Genomic DNA, 21,560 nt, shown 5'->3' on the forward strand with positions numbered 1-21,560 from the left:
TAAAAATCAAGTAGAGACCTCCAGATGACTTCAGCTTGCTATGGTAGAACACAATATCCCTTAGTTCTCAGCTGCTCCAGTCATTTCCTGTCCACTCTTGTTACTTCATGCCCCATCTTCGTTTTTTTTCCTTTATAGGCTACTGTCCTATAACAGAACTTTATAGGTTCTGTTTCTTGCAATCCAGGAAACTCGTTGCTATCAGCTTCATACTCAAATCTAGACCATCCCATCCTGCATGTCCCATCTGATGTTTCTTCCCAGCAAGTAGCAGTTTACTTCAACCAAACTGCTGCAGTGATCTTTGAGAATATCCTCATCCTACTTCCCTCCTCAGCCCAGCCAATACCTTAGTCATCTCATGTGCAGATAAACAGGTGAATTTTCAAGTCTGGCTTTGTTGAATCCTGACCTTGCTCCCAGATACATAAGCCCTCTTCTACTATCCCAAGTTTTTGCTTCTTTTTAAAAACTACCCCCCCTCAAAAAGAAAAAACTGCCCATCAGAATGTCCCCTCCCTGATTCTGCCTTAATCACAACTTTCCATCTCTTCCTCCCTTTACTTCTTACTTCACATACTCTGAAGTGCTCAGATAGGTATTGATTTAATGTTATGATTAACAAAATTCATTCTGAACTACAAATGCGATCCTCTTAAGGAGGATTTCCTCTTTTTTAACTTTCAGTTATTCTTTAAATTATAAAAGCAATACAAGCTTGTTGTAAAAATTAAACAGTACAGAATTGCATGTATAATTTTAAAAAGCAAAATTCCCAGGCTTCCTTGGTGGTGCAGTGGTTGGGAGTCCGCCTGCTGATGCAGGGGACATGGGTTTGTGCCCCGGTCCGGGAGGATCCCACACGCCGTGGAGCGGCTGGGCCCGTGAGCCGTGGCTGATGAGCTTGCACTTCCGGAGCCTGTGCTCTGCAGCGGGAGAGGCCACAACAGTGAGAGGCCTGCGTACTGCAAAAAAAAAAAGCAAAATTCCCCCCTCACTTCTGCCTCCAGTCCTGTCTCCTTCCCAGAAGTACACTACTGATCTATATCATTTTACATTTTATTATTTGAATATTTGTTTTAAAAAAACAGCTCTTCAAGTAAATCTGTAAATATACGACAAGGATATTTGAGAGCCATATTTGGCAGGCAAGAAAGAATGCCATCATCACTTTATTGAACCTGCTAGAGAATAGAAAATAAGGAATTAGCACTGTAACTGCCTCCAGACTTATACCTAGTGACCTTTTCATGCAACCCTGCTCCCCTGAGGACCCTGTAAAATAAAGGCTTTTACTTAGGCAGTGTGCTCAGGTTGGCCTGTGGAAGCACCAGTTCAAAGGCCCTTCTAAGAGTACAGTAAGTTTGGAGTTTTTTTGTTTTATTGACCTTCAGTTACAGAAGACTGAATTAATCATACCCCTCAGGGTTCACGACACCCTATCTCCATTGGTTGAAAGGTTGCTTTTCCAGATAGACTGAGAACAAAGAGCGCCTGCCTAACCAGAGGTCCTTCCAGACCTGCTTTAATGAATAGGTATCAATTAAGAACCATTTTTAATTAGCATAGTTAATGCTTGTATATAAACAAATGGTGTTAAAGTACTTTTTGTTTTAAAGCTGAAAGTTCAAATTAGTCTTTTTTATGCAGTTCATCATTTTTTAACATATTTATTGGAGTATAAATGCTTTACAATGGTGTGTTAGTTTCTGCGCTATACATATACATATATCTCTATATCTCCTCCCTCTTGCGTCTCCCTCCCACCCTCCCTATCCCACCCCTCTAGGTGGTCACAAAGCACCGAGCTGATCTCCCTGTGCCATGCGGCTACTTCCCACTAGCTATCTGTTTTACATTTGGTAGTGTATATATGTCCATGCCACTCTCTCACTTTGTCCCAGCTTACCCTTCCCCCTCCCCGTGTCCTCAAGTCCATTCTCTACATCTGCATCTTTATTCCTGTCCTGCCCCGTGTTCTTCAGAACCACTTTTTTTTTAATATTCCATATATATGTGTTAGCATATGGTATTTGTTTTTCTCTTTTTGACTTACTTCACTCTGTATGACAGTCTCTAGGTCCATCCACCTCACTACAAATAACTCAATTTCATTTCTTTAAAGTACTTTTAAGGATCAAACCCACGCTGCAGCAGTGAAAGCACCGAGTCCTAACCACTGGACTGCCAGAGAATTCCCTAAACAATAGATGTTTTAAGTGGACTTAACAGTTGCCCTGTGATCATTGTTTTTTTTACATTGTTCATTTGTGTAAGTAATCAAAGGTAAATCTTTGCCCGGACTTTGTCAGTATTAAAAGGGACACTGAATGAATGAGGCCTTATTACATAATTTTCCATATGAGAAATGGAGATGGTTGTGAATAGGTAGATGGGTTTTTTTTGTTGTTGTTTGTATGATATTTGTAAACCATAAGTTCACAAAATTCTTTGTGTATAATATGGCCTACCCTTTTTAAGATTAGATTACTAATAGCTAGGATATGTTAATATGCTTTCAGTTACAAATAACAGGGAAGAAAAAAAAAAACCCAGCTCAAACTAGCTTTTCTTATGCTAGTATATTAATTATCTTTTGCAGCTTAAAAATTACTGTAAAATTTAGTGGCTTAAAACAAACTTTTTTTTTAATCTCAGTTTCTGTGAGTCAGGAATCTGGGCACAATTTGGCTTAGGGCCTCTGCCTCAGAGTCTCTCATGAGGTTGCAGTTAAGCTCTCTGACAGGGCTGCAATGTCATCTGAAGGCTCAGCTGGAGGAAGATTCCCTTCCAAGCTCACTCATGTGGTTATTGGCAGGATTTAGTTCCTCACAGGCTGTTGAATTCGGGGCCTCAGTTCCTCATTCTCTGTTGCCTAGAGACCACTCTCAGTTCTTTGCCACGTGGGCCACTCCAGAGTGTGCCTTGCTGCTTGGCATGTTGCTTCCCTCAGAGTGAGCAAGTGAGATGAAACCCAAGATGAAAGCCACAGTCTTTTTGTAACTAATCTCAGAAGTAACATCCATCACTTTTTCTGTATTCCATGACTAGTTAGAAACTAATCACTGGACTCAGCCCATATTGAAGGTGAGTGGATTATATAAGGGGATGAATACCAGAAGGCAGAGTTCATTGGGTGTCATTTTAGAAGCTGTCTACTACAGATGGCAGAATCATTCAGTAGTTCCCAGCTTTACAGCATACCTCACTGTCCTACTGAGAGTCTTAAACTTTTCACACTAATTGAGGGCACTTCTGAACTAATCCATGTCATTCTAGCAAGGAATGGAGGAGAGAGAAGAGGATTTTCTAATTGACCTAGATCTATCAGGGCCTACCCCTCAAGCTGAATATGAAGCTGGGTTTATTCTACCCAACCCACTGTTGCTACATAATAGGGGAAAATGGAATGTATATTGGGGAGACAACACAGTGTTCCCCAAAACTGGTAAAAATATTTTAGGTGTCTTATTCAGGTGTCCTTTTTTGTTTCACAGGTAATCCGTGAAGACCAAATAGATGAACTTACATTGACCATTTCTGGAATTCTAGCCACAATAATTGTACAGTTAGAGCTACTTATCAGTCACCACCGGACAGAGTGACTTCACCAGATAGAGGAGAACCATTATTCCAACAAGGATAAGCAAGTCCTTGCATCCTAGATAGAAGATATAGTATTTCTACTTATTTGAAAATGAAAGCTGAAATCTTAAGTTGAAACTTCAAGAAAATATAATGACCTGTTTCTTCTGGATTATTACAGCCATCATATCAGTTGACCAGAAAATTGAGAAAAGTCCCATTTTAGCCTCATAGTCCAACTCTGGATTCTAAAGAACAGTGAAGAATTAGGTCAATAAATACAATTTAGGGCCTCCCTGGTGGTGCTGTGGTTAAGAATCCACCTGCCAATGCAGGGGGCACAGGTTCGAGCCCTGGCCCAGGGAGATCCCACACGGAGCAACTAAGATCCTGCGGAGCAACTAAGCCCGTGCACCACAACTACTGTGCCTGTGCGCTAGAGCCCGCATGCCACAACTACTGAAGCCCGAGTGCCTAGAGCCTGTGCTCCACAACAAGAGAAGCCACCGCAGTAAGCCCATGCACCACAAAGAAGAGTAGCCCCTGCTCACCACAACTAGACAAAGCCCGCAGGCAGCAATGAAGACCCAACACAGCCAAAAATAAATAATTTATAAAAATAAATACAATTTAAGATGAAACCTTTTGGAAGTCTAGTCTTTATTCTTTTAAAGAAGCTGGCTATGCTATAAAGTGGTCCTGAGCAATGTACATCTGAAACTTACATAATAGAAAAAGAAAAACATTAAGAAAACAAATTGACAAACCACAGACTGGGATAAAATATTTTCAAATCATACTTGATAAATGACATCCAGATTACATATTCTTAAAACTCAAAAATACGGCAACTCAATTTTTAAGTGGGCAGAAATGCGAATAGACATTTCAGAAAGAAAATATCCAAATGGCTTGGCATATGAAAAGATGCTCAACATCACTAGTTGTTAGGGAAATGCAAGTTAAAACCAAAATTAGATACCACTTCACAGCCACTAGATGACTATAATAAAGACAAAGATAGTGTTCTTGAGGATGTGGAGAAACTGGAGTGCTAATACACTGCTGGTGGAAATGTAAAATGATTCAGCCACTTTGGAAAGTGATCTGGCAGTTTCTTAAAAAGTTAAGGGCTCCCCTGGTGGCGCAGTGGTTGAGAGTCTGCCTGCCGATGCAGGGGATGGGTTCGTGCCCGGTCCAGGAGGATCCCACATGCCGCAGAGCAGCTGGGCCCGTGAGCCATGGCCGCTGAGCCTGCGCGTCCAGAGCCTGTGCTCCACAACAGGAGAGGCCACAACACTGAGAGGCCCACGTCCCGCAAAAAAAAAAAAAAAAAGTAACAAGTGTAGGCAAGAATGTGGAGAAAAGGGAACCCTTGTGATGTTTTGGTGGGAATGTAAATTGGTGCAGCCACTATGAAAACAGTACGGCAGTTCCTCAAAAAATTAAAAGTAGAACTACCATATGATCCAGCAAATCCACTTCTGGCTATTTATCCCCCAAAATGAAAACACTAATTGAAAAAGATATATACACCTCTATGTTCACTGCAGCTTTATTTATAATAGCCAAAATATGGAAACAACCAAAGTGCCCATTGATGGATGAATGGGTAAACAAGATGTAGTATATATATTTATGCAATGGAATATTATTCAGACATGAAAAATAAGAAAATCTTGCCATTTGTGACAATATGGATGGAATTTGTGAGCATTATGCTAAGTAAAATAAGTCAGATAGAGAAAGACAAATACTGTATGATCTCACTTATAAGTGGAATCTGTTTTTTTGAAAAAGGTCATAGATGGAATCTATTTTAAAAAATAAGCTCATAGGTGCAGAGAACAGATTGGTGGTTGCCAGAGGCAGGGTGTTGGGGGTGGGCAAAATGGGTGAAAGGGATTGAAAGGTACAAATTTCCAGTTATAAAATATGTCATGGAGATGCAATGTAAAGCATGGTGACTATAGTTAATACTGTATTGCATATTTGAAAGTTGTTAAGAGTAGATCTTGAAAGCTCTCATTACAAAAATGATATGGTAATGGATGTTAACTATACTTACTGTGATGATCATTTTGCAACATATACAAATATCAAATCATGTTATACACCTGAAACTAATATAATTTTAAATGTCAATTTTACCTCACATACAATTATATCCCAATAAATGGGACAAACCAGAAGAAATGGACAAATTTTGAGAAACATACACCCTTCCAAAACTGAATCAAAAAGAAACAGACAGTATGGACAGAACAGTCACTACTAGTGAAGTTGAATTTGTAACCAAAACAAAACTTGCACCAAACTAAAATCCAGGACCAATTTCACAGGGGAGTTCTACCAAACATAAAAAGAAAAGCTAATACCTATCCTCAAACTATTCCAAAAAATTGAAGGAGAGGGACCACTCCCAATTTCATTCTATAAGACCACCATATTACCCTGATGTCAAAACCGAAGACACTAAACAAAAGGAAAATTACAGGCCAGTATCTCTGATGAATATAGATGCAAAAATCCTCAACAAAATATTAGCAAACTAAATCCAACAATATATAAAAAGGATCATACTCCATGATCAAGTGGGGTTTATCCCAGAGATGAAAGGATGGTTCAGTATCCACAATCAGTGTGATACACCACATTAACAAAAGGAAGGATAAAAATCACACGATCATCTCAATAATGCAGAAAAAGCATTTGACAAAATTCAACATCCATTAATGATAAATTCTCTCATCATTGTTGGTATAGAGAGAACACATCTCAATATAAGAAAGGCCATTTGTGACAAACCCACAGCTAACAGCATACTCAACATTGAAAAACTAACTTTTCCTCTAAAATCAACAAGACAAAGATACCTACTCTCACCACTTCTATTTAACACAGTATTGAAAGTCCAACTGACAAGAAAATGAAATAAAAGGCATCCAATTGTAAGGGTAGAAGTAAAACTGTCACTGTTTGTAGATGGTGTGATACTATATACAGAAAACCCTAAAGTATCCACAAAAAAACTATTAAAAGTAATAAATGAATTCAGTAAAGCTGCAGGATACAAGATTAACATACAGAAATCTGTTACCTTTCTATATACACTAATAATGAACTGTCAGAGAATTCCAGAAAACAGTTTCATTTACAAGTGTATCAAAAAGAATAAAATACCTATGAATAAACTTAACCAAGGAGGTGAACGACCTATACTCTAGAAACCATAAGATACTGATGAAGGAAATTGAAGACAATACAAATAAGTGAAAAGATAGCCCATGTTCATGGATCAGAAGAATTAATAGTTAAAATCTCCATTCTACCCAAATTAATCTACAAATTTAATGCAATTATCAAAATACCCATGACAGTTTTCACACAACTAGAATAATCCTAAAATTTATATAAAACCACAGAAATACCCCAAATAGCCAAAGTAATTTTGAGAAGAACAAAGCTGGAAGTATCACACTCCCTGACTGCAGGCTATACTACAAAGCTACAGTAGTCAAAACAGTATGGTAGACCTTCAAGATGGCAGAGGAGTAAGACGTGGAGATCACCTTCCTCCCTACAAATACATCAGAAATACATCTACATGTGGAACAGCTCCTACAGAACACATACTGAACGCTGGCAGAAGACCCCAGACTTCCCAAAAGCCATGTGGCTGACAGGGTCTTGGTGCTCCAGCTGGGTGTCAGGCCTGTGCCTCAGGTGGGAGAGCCAAGTTCAGGACGTTGGACCACCAGAGACCTCCCGGCTCCACATAGTATCAAACAGCGAAAGCTCTCCCAGAGATCTCCATCTCAATGCTAAGACCCCGCTCCACTCAACAACCAGCAACCTACACTGCTGGACACTCTATGCCAAACAACTAGCAAGACAGGAACACAACCCCACCCATTAGCAGAGAGGCTGCCTAAAATCATAAAAAGGTCACAGATACCCCAAAACACACCACTGGATGTGGTCCAGCCCACCAGAAGGACAAGATCCAGCCTCATCCACCAGAACACAGGCATCAGTCCCCTCCACCAGGAAGCCTACACAACCCACTGAACCAACCTTAGCCACTGGGGGCAGACACCAAAAACGACGGGAACTACGAACCTGCAGCCTGCGAAAAGGAGACCCCAAACACAGTAAGTTAAGCAAAATGAGAAGACACAGAAACACAGAGCAGATGAAGGATCAAGGTAAAAACCCACCAGACCAAACAAATGAAGAGGAAATAGGCAATCTACCTGAAAAAGAATTCAGAGTAATGATAGTAAAGATGATCCAAAATCTTGGAAATAGAACGGAGGAAATACAAGAAACGTTTAACAAAGACCTAGAAGAACTAAAGAACAAATGATGAACAACACAATAAATGAAATTAAAAATTGTCTAGAAGGAATTAATAGCAGGATAACTGAGGAAGAATAACGGATAAGAGAGCTGGAAGATAAAATATTGGAAATAACTACCACAGAGCAGAATAAAAAAAAAAGAATGAAAAGAATTGAGGACAGTCTCAGAGACCTCTGGGACAACACTAAATGCACCAACATTCAAATTATAGGGGTCCCAGATAAAGAAAGGGACTGAGAAAATATTTAAAGAGATTATAGTTGAAAACTTCTCTAATATGAGAAAGAGTCAGTCAAGTCCAGGAAGCACAGAGAGTCCCATACAGGATAAATCCAAGGAGAAACACACCAAAACACATATTAATCAAACTATCAAAAATTAAATACAAAGAAAAAATATTAAAAGCAGCAAGGGAAAAACAACAAATAACATACAAGGGAATCCCCTAAGGTTAACAGCTGAACTTTCAGCAGAAACTCTGCAATCCACAAGGGAGTGGCAGGACATATTTAAAGTGATAAAAGAGAAAAACTAACAACCAAGATTACTATACGCAACAAGGATCTCATTCAGGTTCGACACAGAAATTAAAACCTTTACAGACAAGCAAAAGCTAAGAGAATTCAGCACCACCATACCAGCTTTATAACAAATGCTAAAGGAATTTCTCTATGCAGGAAACACAGAGAAGGAAAAGACCTACAATAACAAACCCAAAACAATTGAGAAAATGGTAATAAGAACATACATATTTATAATTACCTTAAATGTAAATGGATTAAATGTTCCAACCAAAAGACATAGACTGGCTGAAAGGATACAAAAACAAGACCTGTATATATGCTGTCTACAAGAGACCCACTTCAGACCTAGGGACACATACAGACTGAAAGTGAGGGGATGGAAAAAGATATTCCATGCAAAGGGAAATCAAAAGAAAGCTGGAGTAGCAATTCTCATATCAGACAAAATAGACATTAAAATAAAGACTATTACAAGAGACAAAGAAGGACACTACATAATGATCAATCCAAGAAGAAGATATAACAATGGTAAATATTTAGGCACCCAACATAGGAGCACCTCAATGGATAAGGGAAATGCTAACAGCCATAAAAGGGGAAATCAGCAGTAACACAATCATAGTAGGGAACTTTAACACCCCACTTTCACCAATGGACAGATCATCCAAAATGAAAATAAATAAGGAAACAAACACAAGCTTTAAATGATGCATTAAACAAGATGGACTTAATTGATATTTATATGACATTCCATCCAAAAACAACAGAATACACTTTCTTCTCAAGTGTTCATGGAACATTCTGCAGGATACATCATATCTTGGGTCACAAATCAAGCCTTGGTAAATTTAAGAAAATTGAAATCATATCAAGTATCTTTCCCGACCACAACACTATGAGACTAGATATCAATTACAGGAAAAAATCTGTAAAAAATAAAAACACATGGAGGCTAAACAGTGCATTACTAAATAACCAAGAGATCACTGAAGAAATCAAAGAGGAAATCAAAAAATACCTAGAAACAAATGACAATGAAAACATGAGGACCCAAAACCTATGGGATGCAGCAAAAGCAGTTCTAAGAGGGACGTTTATAGGAATACAATCCTACCTAAAGAAACACCTTACACCTAAAGCAATTAAAGAAAGAAGAACAAAAAAACCCCAACGTTAGCAGAAGGAAAGAAATCATAAAGATCAGATCAGAAATAAGTGAAAAAGAAATGAAGGAAACAATAGCAAAGATCAATAAAACTAAAAGCTGGTTCTTTGTGAAGATAGACAAAATTCATAAACCATTAGCCAGACTCATCCAGAAAAAAAGGGAGAAGACTCAAATTAATAGAATTAGAAATGAAAAAGGAGAAGTAACAACTGACACTGCCGAAAAACAAAGGATCATGAGAGATTACTACAAGCAACTATATGCCAATAAAATGGACAACCTGGAAGAAATGGACAAATTCTTAGAAAAGCACAACCTTCTGAGACTGAACCAGGAAGAAATAGAAAATATAAACAGACCAATCACAAACACTGAAATTGAGACTGTGATTAAAAATCTTCCAACAAACAAAAGCCCAGGACCAGATGGCTTCACAGGCGAATTCTACCAAACATTTAGAGAAGAGCTAACACCTATCCTTCTCAAACTCTTCCAAAATATAGCAGAGGGAGGAACACTCCCCAACTCATTCTACGAGGCCACCACCACCCTGATACCAAAACCAAAGATGTCACAAAGAAAGAAAACTACAGGCCAATATCACTGATGAACATAGATGCAAAAATCCTCAACAAAATACTAGCAAACAGAATCCAACAGCACATTAAACGTATCATACACCATGATCAAGTGGGGTTTTTCCCAGGAATGCAAGGATTCTTCAATATACGCAAATCAATGTGATAAACCATCTTAACAAACTGAAAGAGAAAAACCATATGATCATCTCAAAAGATGCCAAAAAAGCTTCTGACAAATTTCAACACCCATTTATGATAAAAAACCCTCCAGAAAGTAGGCATACAGGAAACTTACCTCAACATAATAAAGGCCATATATGACAAACGCACAGCCAACATCATTCTCCATGGTGAAAAACTGAAACCATTTCATCTAAGATCAGGAACAAGACAAGGTTGTCCACTCTCACCACTCTTATTCAACAAAGTTTTGGAAGTTTTAGCCACAGCAATCAGAAAAGAAAAAGGGAATAAAGGAATAAAAAAATAAATAAATAATAAAAGGAATCCAAATTGGAGAAGCAGCAGTAAACCTGTCACTGTTTGCAGATGACATGATACTATACATAGAGAATCCTAAAGATGCTACCAGAAAACTACTAGAGCTAATCAATGAATTTGGTAAAGTAGCAGGACACAAAGTTAATGCACAGAAATCTCTTGCATTCCTATACACTAATGATGAAAAATCTGAAAGAGAAATTAAGGAAACACTCCCATTTACCACTGCAACAAAAAGAACAAAATACCTAGGAATAAACCTACCTAAGGACACAAAAGACCTGTATGCAGAAAAACTATGAGACACTGATGAAAGAAATTGATGATGACACAAATAGATGGAGAGATATACAATGTTCTTGGATTCGAAGACTCAACATTGTGAAAATTACTATACTACCCAAAGCAATCTACAGATTCAATGCAATCCCTATCAAACTACCAATGGCATTTTTCACCAGACTAGAACAAAAAATTTCACAATTTGTATGGAAACACAAAAGACTCCGAACAGCCAAAGCAATCTTGAGAAAGAAAAAAGGAGCTGGAGGAATCAGGCTCCTTGACTTCAGACCACACTACAAAGCTACAGTAATCAAGACAGTATGGTACTGGCACAAAAGCAGAAATGTAGATCAATGGAACAGGATAGAAAGCCCAGAGATAAACCCACGCACATACGGTCACCTTATTTTGGATAAAGGAGGCAAGAATATACAATAGAGAAAAGACAGCCTCTTCAATAAGTGGTGCTGGGAAAACTGGACAGCTGCATGTAAAAGAATGAAATAAGAACACTCCCTAACGCCACACACAAAAATAAACTCAAAATGGATTAAAGACATAAATGTAAGGCCAGACACTATCAAACTCTTAGAGGAAAACATACGTACGACACTCTATGACCTAAATCACAGCAAGATCCTTTTTGACCCACCTCCTACAGAAATGGAAATAAAAACAAATGGGACCTAATGAAACTTCAAAGCTTTTGCACAGCAAAGGAAACCATAAACAAGACAAAAAGACAACCCTCAGAATGGGAGAAAATATTTGCAAATGAAGCAACTGACAAAGGATTAATCTCCAAAATTTACAAGCAACTCATGCAGCTCAATATCAAAGAAAAAACCCAATCCAAAAATGGGCAGAAGACCTAAATAGATATTTCTGCAAAGAAAATATACAGATTGCCGACAAACACATGAAAGGATGCTCAACATCCCTAATCATTATAGAAATGCAAATCAAAACTACAATGAGGTATCACCTCATAACGGCCATCATCAAAAAATCTACAAACAATAAGTGCTGGAGAGGGTGTGGAGAAAAGGGAACCCTCTTGCACTGTTGGTGGGAATGTAAATTGATACAGTACTATGGAGAACAGTATGGAAGTTCCTTAAAAAGCTAAAAACAGATCTACCATATGACCCAGCAATCCCACTACTGGGCATATACCCTGAGAAAACCATAATTCAAGAAGAGTCATATACCAGTGTTCATTGCAGCTCTATTTACAGTAGCCAGGACATGGAAGCAACCGAAGTGTCCATCGACAGATGAATGGATAAAGAAGATGTGGCAAATATATACAATGGAATATTACTCAGCCATAAAAAGAAATGAAATTGAGTTATCTGTAGTGAGGTGGATGGACCTAGAGTCTGTCATACAGTGTGAAGTAAGTCAGAAAGAGAAAAACAAATACCACATGCTAACACATATATATGGAATCTAAAAAAAAGGTTCTGAAGTACCTAGGGGCAGCACAGGAATAAAGATGCAGACATAGAGAATGGACTTGAGGATACGGGGAATGGGAAGGGTTGACTGGGACAAAGTGAGAGAGTGGCATGTACACTACCAAATGTAAAATAGCTAGTGGGAAGCAGCCGCATGGCACAGGGAGATTAGCTTGGTGCTTTGTGTCCACCTAGAGGGGTGGATAGGGAGGGTGGGAGGGAGACACAAGAGGGAAGAGATATGGGGATATACATAGGAGATTATTCCTATGTATATGTATAGCTGATTCACTTTGTTATAAAGCAGAAACTAACACACCATTGTAAAGCAATTATACTCCAATAAAGACGTTAAAAAAAGAAAAACACAGTATGGTACTGGCACAGAAAAAGACACATAGATCAATGGGACAGCATAGAGATCCCAGGAATAAACCTACATACCTATGTTCAATTAATCTGCAACAAAGGAGGCAAGAATATACAATGGAGAAAAGACAATGTCTTCAATAAGTGGTGCTGGGAAAACTGAACAGCTACATGTAAAAGAATGAAATTAGAACATTTTCTCACACCATATACAAAAATAAGCTCAACATGGGTTAAAGTCCTAAATGTAAGACCTGAAACCATAAAGCTCCTAGAAGAAATCATAGATAGACACTCTGACATAAATCATAGCAATTTTTTTTTTGGATGTGTCTCATAAGGCAAAGGAAACAAAAGCAAAAATAAACAAATGGTACCTAATTAAACTTAAAAGCTTTGGCACAATAAAGGAAATGATCAACAAAATGAAAGGACAACATACTGAATGGGAGAAAATATTTGCAAATCATATATCAGATATGGGATTAATATCCAAAATATATTAAGTCGTCATACAACTCAGTAGCAAAAAAAAAAAAAATTATTTTAAAATGGGCAGAGGCTCTGAAGAGACATTTTTACAGAGACATACAGATGGCCGACAGGCACATGAAAGGATACTCAACATCATTAATAATCAGAGAAATGCAAACCAAAACCACAATAAGGTATCACCTCACACCTGTCAGAATGGCTATCATCAAAAAGTCTACAAATAACAAATGTTGGTAAGGACGTTGAGAAAAGGGAACCCTTGTACATTGTTGGTGGGAATGTAAATTGATGCAGCCGCTATGGAAAACAGTATGGAGGTTTCCCAAAAAACTGAAAATAGAAATGCCATAGGATCCTGTAATTCCACTCCTGAGTATATATCCGAGGAGAATGAAAACACTAATTTGAAAAGACACACGCACCCCAATGTTCATAGGAGCATTATTTACAATAGCCAAGCAACCTAAGTGTTCATCAACAGACGAACGCATAAAAAAGGTATGGTGTGTATATATACAATGGAATATTACTCATCCATAAAATATAATGAAATTCTTCAATTTGTAATAAAGTGGATGGACCTATAGAGTATTATGCTTAGTGAAATAAGTCAGAGAAATACAAATACTGTATGTTATCACATGTGGAATCTAAAAAATAAAACAAATATATATAACAAAAGAAACAGACCCACAGATATAGAGAACAAATTAGTGGTTACCAGTGGGGAGAGGGAAGGCAGGAGGAGCAAGGTAATGGCAGAGGATTAACTGGTACAAACTACTACTATGTATAAAATAAGCTACAAGGACATATTGTACAGCACAGGGAAATATAGCCATTATTTTATAACTTTAAATGGAGTATAATTAATCTATAAAAATATTGAATCAATATGTTGTACACCTGAAACCAAAATTATAAATAAACTACAATTAAAAATAAAGTGAATTAACATTTCACATTTCTAAATAATTTAATTTGCTCTCTATATTATTTATGAGAACTTACTTTATACTCTGCAAAATAATCAATTATGACTCCACTGGAATACTATGGTTTATGAACACATTTTTCTATGCATTTAAACACAACTACACTGTTTTTATAAGAGTGTTAATTCAAATAAACCTCAAATTGCAAAACAAATATATATGCCTCAATTTTTTAAATTAATAATAAATTTTTAAAAAATCATAGATGACAGGGCCCCTCCCTCTGACCTATTAGTGACAACTCTCCAGGAAAAAGAGGGGAAGAAGCTGCAGTATCCCACTGCTCCCCTCCCTGTGCCCAGAAACACCTCTTTAGTTATCTTCCACACTCTGCAGGTCTAGGACCTCAGGTGAAGGGCCAGTAGCTCACTAGAAACATTAGGAAGCCAAATGGACTGATGCCCAAGTGGACCACTACTGCTTCTGCCACAAGGTCACTGTGGGGCCAGCAGCTTTTCTGGGTGCTGCATCTGCCTCCCTCACACTCCTGCCAGGTTTATGTTAACTTGGAAGGACTTGAGCGGACTTCAGTTTAGCTCAGAGAACTGTGCTAGATCTTGATTTCTAAATGTCATTAAAGGAACTAAATGTCATAAAAGGAACAGAGATCCTGGGAAAATAGCTAGTTCTAGGGCTGGGGCAGAGAAAATACAAGTCTGGAGCACCTTATAGTACCATAAGTTTAAGCAAGTGCTCAAAAACCAAAATGAACTATGTCAAAGGGACACAGGAACCAACCTGAAAGCACCCACTGGCCAAGGCCGTGACAATTTCAGCAATAAAATAAATAACAATATAGTACGGAGTTATGACCCAAAGTATAAAATAAATACACATACTGATATAAGTGATTGAAAAATAAATGAGGTAGAAGAGACACACCTTCCTTACAGAAGCACTCCAAGTGATATATGTAGAGCCCTTCTGCACTACCCAGAAAGGGATCCATATGGCATTGTCCTCCGTTCCTGTAACAAAGGGGAATTTTCATGATGTCCACAGTTCTTGATGTCCTGCAAATGAAAAAGGAGGATGTCCTCAAATTACTTGCAGCGGGAACCCACTTAGGTGGGACCAACCTTGAGTTCCAAGTGGAACATTTCATCTACCAAAGGAAAACTGATGGCATCTATATCATAAATCTAAAGAGGACTCAGGAGAAGCTTCCACTGGCAGTTCATGCCATTGTTGCCATGAAAAACCTGGTTGATGTCAGTGTCATTCTCCAGGGACACTGGCCAGCAGCCTCTGCTGAAGTTTGCTGCTGCCACTGGAACGACTCCTGTTGCTTGGTGCTTCACTCCTGGAATCTTCCCTAATCAGATCCAGACAGCCTTCCAGAAGCCTCGTTCTTCTGGTGGATATCACCCCAGGGCTGACAAACAGCCTCTATGTTAACTTGTCTACCATCAAGAGTCTCCCTTTTTGCTATGTGGACACTGTCATCCCCTGCAGTGACAAGGAAGCTCACTCAGTGGGTCTGATGTGGTGGAGGCTGGTCCAGGAAGTTCTGTGCAGGCTTCTATGAACACCCATGAGAGATCATGTGTGATTCTACTTATACAGAGATCCTGAAAGGACTGAAAAGGACGAGCAGGGTATGCTAAAAAGGCTGTGACTGTGGAGGATTTCCAAGCGAATGAACTGCTTCAGCTTCTGACTTTACTGCTGCTCAACCTGAGGTTACAGGCTGGCCTGAAGGCAAGCAAGTGCCCTTTGTGCCTATCTGCAGAACACTGGAGTGCTCAGCCTGCCACTGAAGGCTGGCCTGCAGCTCCCACTGCTCAGGACACTGAATGGGTGGGAAAAACCACTGGGTGGTCTTAAGCTGTTCTTCCACAGGCTGTTAAACAGAAAACAGAGATAAGGTTGCCAGAAAATAATCAGTTTTGAAATAAATAAATGAATAAAAATATATGTAGATACTATCCCTTCCAGAAGGTAGAGTTAGAGGTTCTTCCACCCTTTGAGAGGAGATTAAACTTAGTGACTTGTTCCCAGTGAACAGAATAGGGAAAGGAAAAACACATTCCCCAAGTGATGAAGGTTCACATCCCCAGTGATGTCATGTGCGTAATGTGTGTCGCCTGATACGTATGATGAAAAGGGCACTTCACCTCTGTGGTGTATTTCCCCCAAACCCATAACGTCAGTCTAACCATGAGAAAACAGACAAATCAAGTTTGGGGGACATTTCTGCAGGAAACTTTGCCAGTACCCCTCAAGACTGTCATGAAAAGGGAAGGCTGAAAAATTGTCACAGACTAGGGGAGACATGTAAACCAAATGCAGTATGGTATCCTGGTCTGGACCAGAACAGAAAGAGGACATTAATGGAAAAACTGGTGAAATCCAAATAAAGTCTGAAGTTTAATTAACAGTAATAAACCAATGCAGTTTCTTAGTTTTAACAAATGTATCATGGAAATGCAAAATGTAAACGATGGGGGGAAATTGGGTGAGGGATATACGGAACTCTGTACTACCTTTGCCACTTTCTGTAAATCTAAAATTATTTCAAAATAAAAAGTTTATTCTTTAAAAAGTATACTAACTGGGCTTCCCTGGTGGCACAGTGGTTAAGAATCCGCCTGCTAATGCAGGGGACAAGGGTTCAAGCCCTGGACCAGGAAGACCCCCATGCCGAGGAGCAACTAAGCCCATGCGCCACAACTACTGAGCCTGCACTCTAGAGCCCACAAGCCACAACTACTGAGCCCGCATGCCACAACTACTGAAGCCCATGCACCTAGAGCCCGTGCTCCGCAACGAGAAGCCACCACAATGAGAAGCCCACGCACCACAACAAAGAGTAACGCCCATTCACCACAACTAGAGAAAGCCCGCATGCAGCAACGAAGACCCAACGCAGCCAAAAATAAATAAATTAAATATATATATATATATATACACACACACTACTAACTGGACATGAGAAGGGATGCAAAGATGAGACAGTCATTGCCCTCAGAATCTTCAGCCTGCCTATGGGAGAGGCAAGACTACAGTAAATGCCCTGAAACGGAGCATCCATCCTGGTTTGCCTGAGACTGTCCCTAGTATATAACTGTAAGCTCTGCATCATTATTAATTACAAGTACCCCCTTTTACTTCCAAAAGTATTCTAATTTAGACATTAAATTATATGCTCATACCACCTAAAAAGCACAGGGTATGCTGTGGTGGTCAGAGATAGGAGGGGACATTAGGGAAGGCATGGAAGGATGGATGGGGAGCTATGAAGTGGAGATAGAAGTCAGAGAGATAGGAAGGGGGAGGAATGGCCCAGGCAGGGGCAGCTTCAAGAAGAAAGTCCCAGAGGCAGGTAAGACCCAGGGTGTGTTCTTTTCAAGACACAGATATCCGAATTTGGAGAAAACTCTGATTAAGAAGAGGGGGTTAACTGGGGTTTGGAGCAGGCTAAATGGACTAGAAATTTATTGGGGCAGTAATATATTTTCAAGCACATAGGAGGGAAAGTGACCAAACCACCCTACAAATGAAAAACCTACAAAATTAATTTTCTTGAGAAAGATCCTTTTTTTCCCCTTATGTATCCACTCTTTCCCTAACTTTTCCTATAAAAACTCTCTAGGCCCTTGATATACACTGAGCTCCAGCTCACCTAAGCTAACTGTCAAAGGTATCGTGAGATCCCTCTAAACACTGATATTGCCATTTACTAAGCTCTCAACCTATACAAGATTAAGCAGCTGCTTCCCTAGGCCTCTGGTGTCTGACCCAATCTGTGGTTCAGTCATGTGCTCTGCTACCTCAGAGCCTACACTGTCTTCTCTCCAGGACACCACTCCCTGACCACGTGGCATTCTTCATTATTGAAGTAAAGTGTTGCCTTCAATAAAGCATAACCCCCAGGTTTTAATATAAACTCCAAATTTCAAAGAATGGGAAGAAATATTTTACAAAAACCCTGTTGCTCTTTCAGGGAAGATTTGAATTCTCAATAGCTTTTACTCTGAAAAGTAAACAGTATGATTCAGTTTCACTTTCTATTTAAATACTTCAGGAACTCATATGCTGTTATATTCAGAGAATGGTGACCTTTTTTTAAATCTTGTCCTTTGAATAATTCCATTCCCTTCAGATTCTCAAACACTTAAAATCCCCATCAGGCTTAGTATATTTAGTGGAGTCTCTTTAAGGTATTATTTAGCATCTTCTGCTTATGGTCATGTGCAAAAGCCAGGTAATCTTCCTGCTCATTAGGGAATAGGGTCAATTCTTTAAAGATTTACCTGGACTCAAGGTGATACCATTGTGAAGTTTGAAAATGTTTAATAGCTTTACATTATAAGCCCTGGCAGAAAAAGAAGAAGGATATCTGGAAGGCCACCTCTGCTGGGCTGAGGGTGGGGTAGGGAGCAGGGGTGACTTTCATCTGAAATGTGCCTAGAAAAGCCTGAGTGAGGTTGGGACTGGCTCCCGGGTCCTCTGATGTCCAGGTTCTCCTCTCACTGCAGCACAACCTGGAGCTAAGAGATACGGGGCAATGACTGTATAGGGATGCCCAGTGTGATTGCTGATGAAATACCTGATGAAATTTGTTCTTCTGCAATAAAGCTCGTTTTCTTTGGGAATTCGTGTGTCCTTTTCCAAATTAAACTAGCAAAATAGGAACTTTTGTAACATCTCAGCCATCTAGCTCTCTTCTCTAAATTTTCAAGCTTTGTGTCTCCTACCTTCAGCAAAAATACTTGTGTTTCGGAAAACTGATTACCAGTGAAGGAACCAGGAGGTGGAATTGGATCACAGTACTTTAGCTGGAAGCAGTGGCACCAAGCCCTTCCCTCTAAATGAGCTGGCCTCGCCTCTGGGGGGCCTGTGGAGAAAAGCCCGCTCCAAGGTGCTAGTTTTCAGTTTGCTTCTCAGCACCCGTGCAGTCATAACTAAAGCAAAGGAAAATACTGCATGACTTCAGAAGAAAGCCAGCCACCTTGCAACATCTTCAGGAAATTCTGCACTCCCCTAGGGCTTGCAAAACTCCCTATGTCTTGCAGACCAAAGGCAAGATCTCAGTCACCTAGCTCTAGTTTGCATAATTAAAGAAAGTGGAAGCTGGTTTTTTTCTGGGTGACCCTTGACCCAACCAAGCTCACAGGGCCTATCACAGAAATAAGATAGCATAAAATGAAGTGTTGTAGTAATGAAAGCTGTTATCATTTAGATGAGCAGGAAAAGCCAGGTCCCTGGGTGACCATCCTGACTTACTACGGTCATACAGCCAAGACAGTGTCCACTTAAGGTACTATAATGTTATTCTTTTGAGTTGGCATACGTACAACAATATAATTTCATGTCATAATTTGTAAGACATTTCAGAGAAACCATGTACTAATATCTTCTATAATGCCTTTTATCGGGACTTCCCTGGTGGCACAGTGGTTAAGAATCCGCCTGCCAATGCAGGGGACACGGGTTCGAGCCCTGGTCCAGGAAGATCCCACATGCCACAGAGCAACTAGGCCCGTGCGCCATAACTACTGAGCCTGCACTCTGGAGCCCACAAGCCACAACTACTGAGCCCATGTGCCACAACTACTGAAGCCCACACTTAGAGCCCATGCACCGCAACAAAGAGTAGCTCCCGCTCTCTGCAACTAGAGAAAGCCCGCGTGCAGTAATGAAGACCCAATGCAGCCAAAAATAAATAAATAAATTTATAAAATGCTATTGTTCATTGGCAGCAAGTTGTGGGAAACCACTGTACTCATATGTTTGTGGTAAATAGCCCCTTGTGAAATATTAACATTTATCCATAGTCATTACCATTTGTGTCCATGCCTGGAAATTTATCATAAGTCACTAATTCAATAAAGGAAAAATCTGTATGCTTGAGGCTGTCTATTGAATGAAAAAAATCTAATGTCCAAAAATAAAATTATAAAAAAAAAACCTTTTATATCCATTTTTTATATGGAAGCATAGCCAATGATCTGTTAACTCCCTCCCTCCCACATCATTACCTCTTTCTTGTCTTTCTCCCATTGTCCTATTAACATATTATCCATCTTTGGGGAAAAAAATTAAAACAATTTTAAAACCACATTCAGTATGGCCACATAATGGGGGAGACAGTCCACTTTCAAGTCAAGCAGTTCTACCTCTTTTCCATATTGGGCATCCAGACAGATTTCCTTTGTACAAAGAGTCTTGCAACTAGGGGAAAGAGTTTGAAAATCACTGGGCTGGTCTAAATCCCTTACCGTAAAAAAGCACAAACTAAGACCCAGAGTGGTTACCTGACACGAGTTCAAGCGACTTTTAGCAGAGTGATTGCTAGAAACGAGGTCTCAAACTCCTAGTCTTGATTGCTAGAAACGAGGTCTCAAACTCCTAGTCTATGGCAACAAAAAAGCCCGATGAGCTTTGAAGAGAGAGAGGAACTCAAAACAGGACTCTTTCGATCAAAACCCACCTGGTATCAGGGCAGCCACCCTGTCTGGGTGAGCTAAACTGAGATTCCTCCACCTCCGCCCCCACTTCCGTTGCAGAACAAGGGTCATTGCCACAGGAGAGCTGAACTTGTGGACTGGGTTTGGTTTTGAGTCAGAACAATTTGGTTTTAAGGCTCAGAAATTTTTGTTTGAAGCCTCCTCCAAGCTTGAGTAGAGGTAAAAGATCATGGGGCCACCGAGCAGCCCTTGGCTTTCTAGAGTTTGGGAAAGCAACTCAGTTGCATTAGAAGTTTCTCAGGCGGGACTTCCCTGGTGGCGCAGTGGTTAAGAATCCGCCTGCCAGTGCAGGGGCCAGGGGTTCGATCCCTGGTCCAGGAAGATCCCACATGCCTCAGAGCAACTAAGCCCGTGCGCCACAACTACTGAAGCCTGCGCACCTGGAGCCCACGTGCCACAACTACTAAAGCCTGTGTGCCTAGAGCCTGTGCTCACAAGAGAAGCCACCGCAATGAGAAGCCCGCGCACCGCAATGAAGAGTAGCCCCCGCTCACTGCAACTAGAGAAAGCCCGCGACAGCAACGAAGACCCAACACAGCCAAAAGTAAATAAATAAATAAATAAATTTAAAATATGTACAGGTTTAAAAATAAAAGAAGTTTCTCAGGGTAAGGCCTCTAGGACAGAAAAGGAATATTCACTAAGTGGGAGAGTACTAGTACTTAAGATCTTTCTAACCCATTTCTGTGAGGTTCAACTCAATAAAACCAGCAAACACACCTATCACAACTTTGTTTTCTCTGTGATTAAAGCCTTGAG

The 21,560-nt window shown here is 39.7% G+C and overlaps 1 protein-coding gene and 1 pseudogene across 2 annotated transcripts in view; both read left to right on the forward strand.

The window, feature by feature from the left end:
* Nucleotides 1-4,226, forward strand: part of RPAP2 (RNA polymerase II associated protein 2) — an 83,700-nt gene extending 79,474 nt beyond the window's left edge. The window contains exons 13-14 of one of the 2 annotated variants that reach the window (XR_010940945.1): nucleotides 2,126-2,272; nucleotides 3,498-4,226. The gene's annotated coding sequence lies outside the window, so the exon portion shown is untranslated. The remainder of the gene's footprint in view (nucleotides 1-2,125; nucleotides 2,273-3,497) is intronic. The other variant, XM_067726902.1, reaches the window with a different exon arrangement.
* A 10,707-nt stretch (nucleotides 4,227-14,933) lies between these two features.
* LOC137218979 (small ribosomal subunit protein uS2 pseudogene) lies at nucleotides 14,934-16,155 on the forward strand (annotated as a pseudogene).
* Nucleotides 16,156-21,560: the final 5,405 nt, after the last annotated feature.

This window comes from Pseudorca crassidens, chromosome 2, assembly GCF_039906515.1.
Source record: "Pseudorca crassidens isolate mPseCra1 chromosome 2, mPseCra1.hap1, whole genome shotgun sequence".
In the NCBI taxonomy this organism is placed as follows: domain Eukaryota; kingdom Metazoa; phylum Chordata; class Mammalia; order Artiodactyla; family Delphinidae; genus Pseudorca; species Pseudorca crassidens.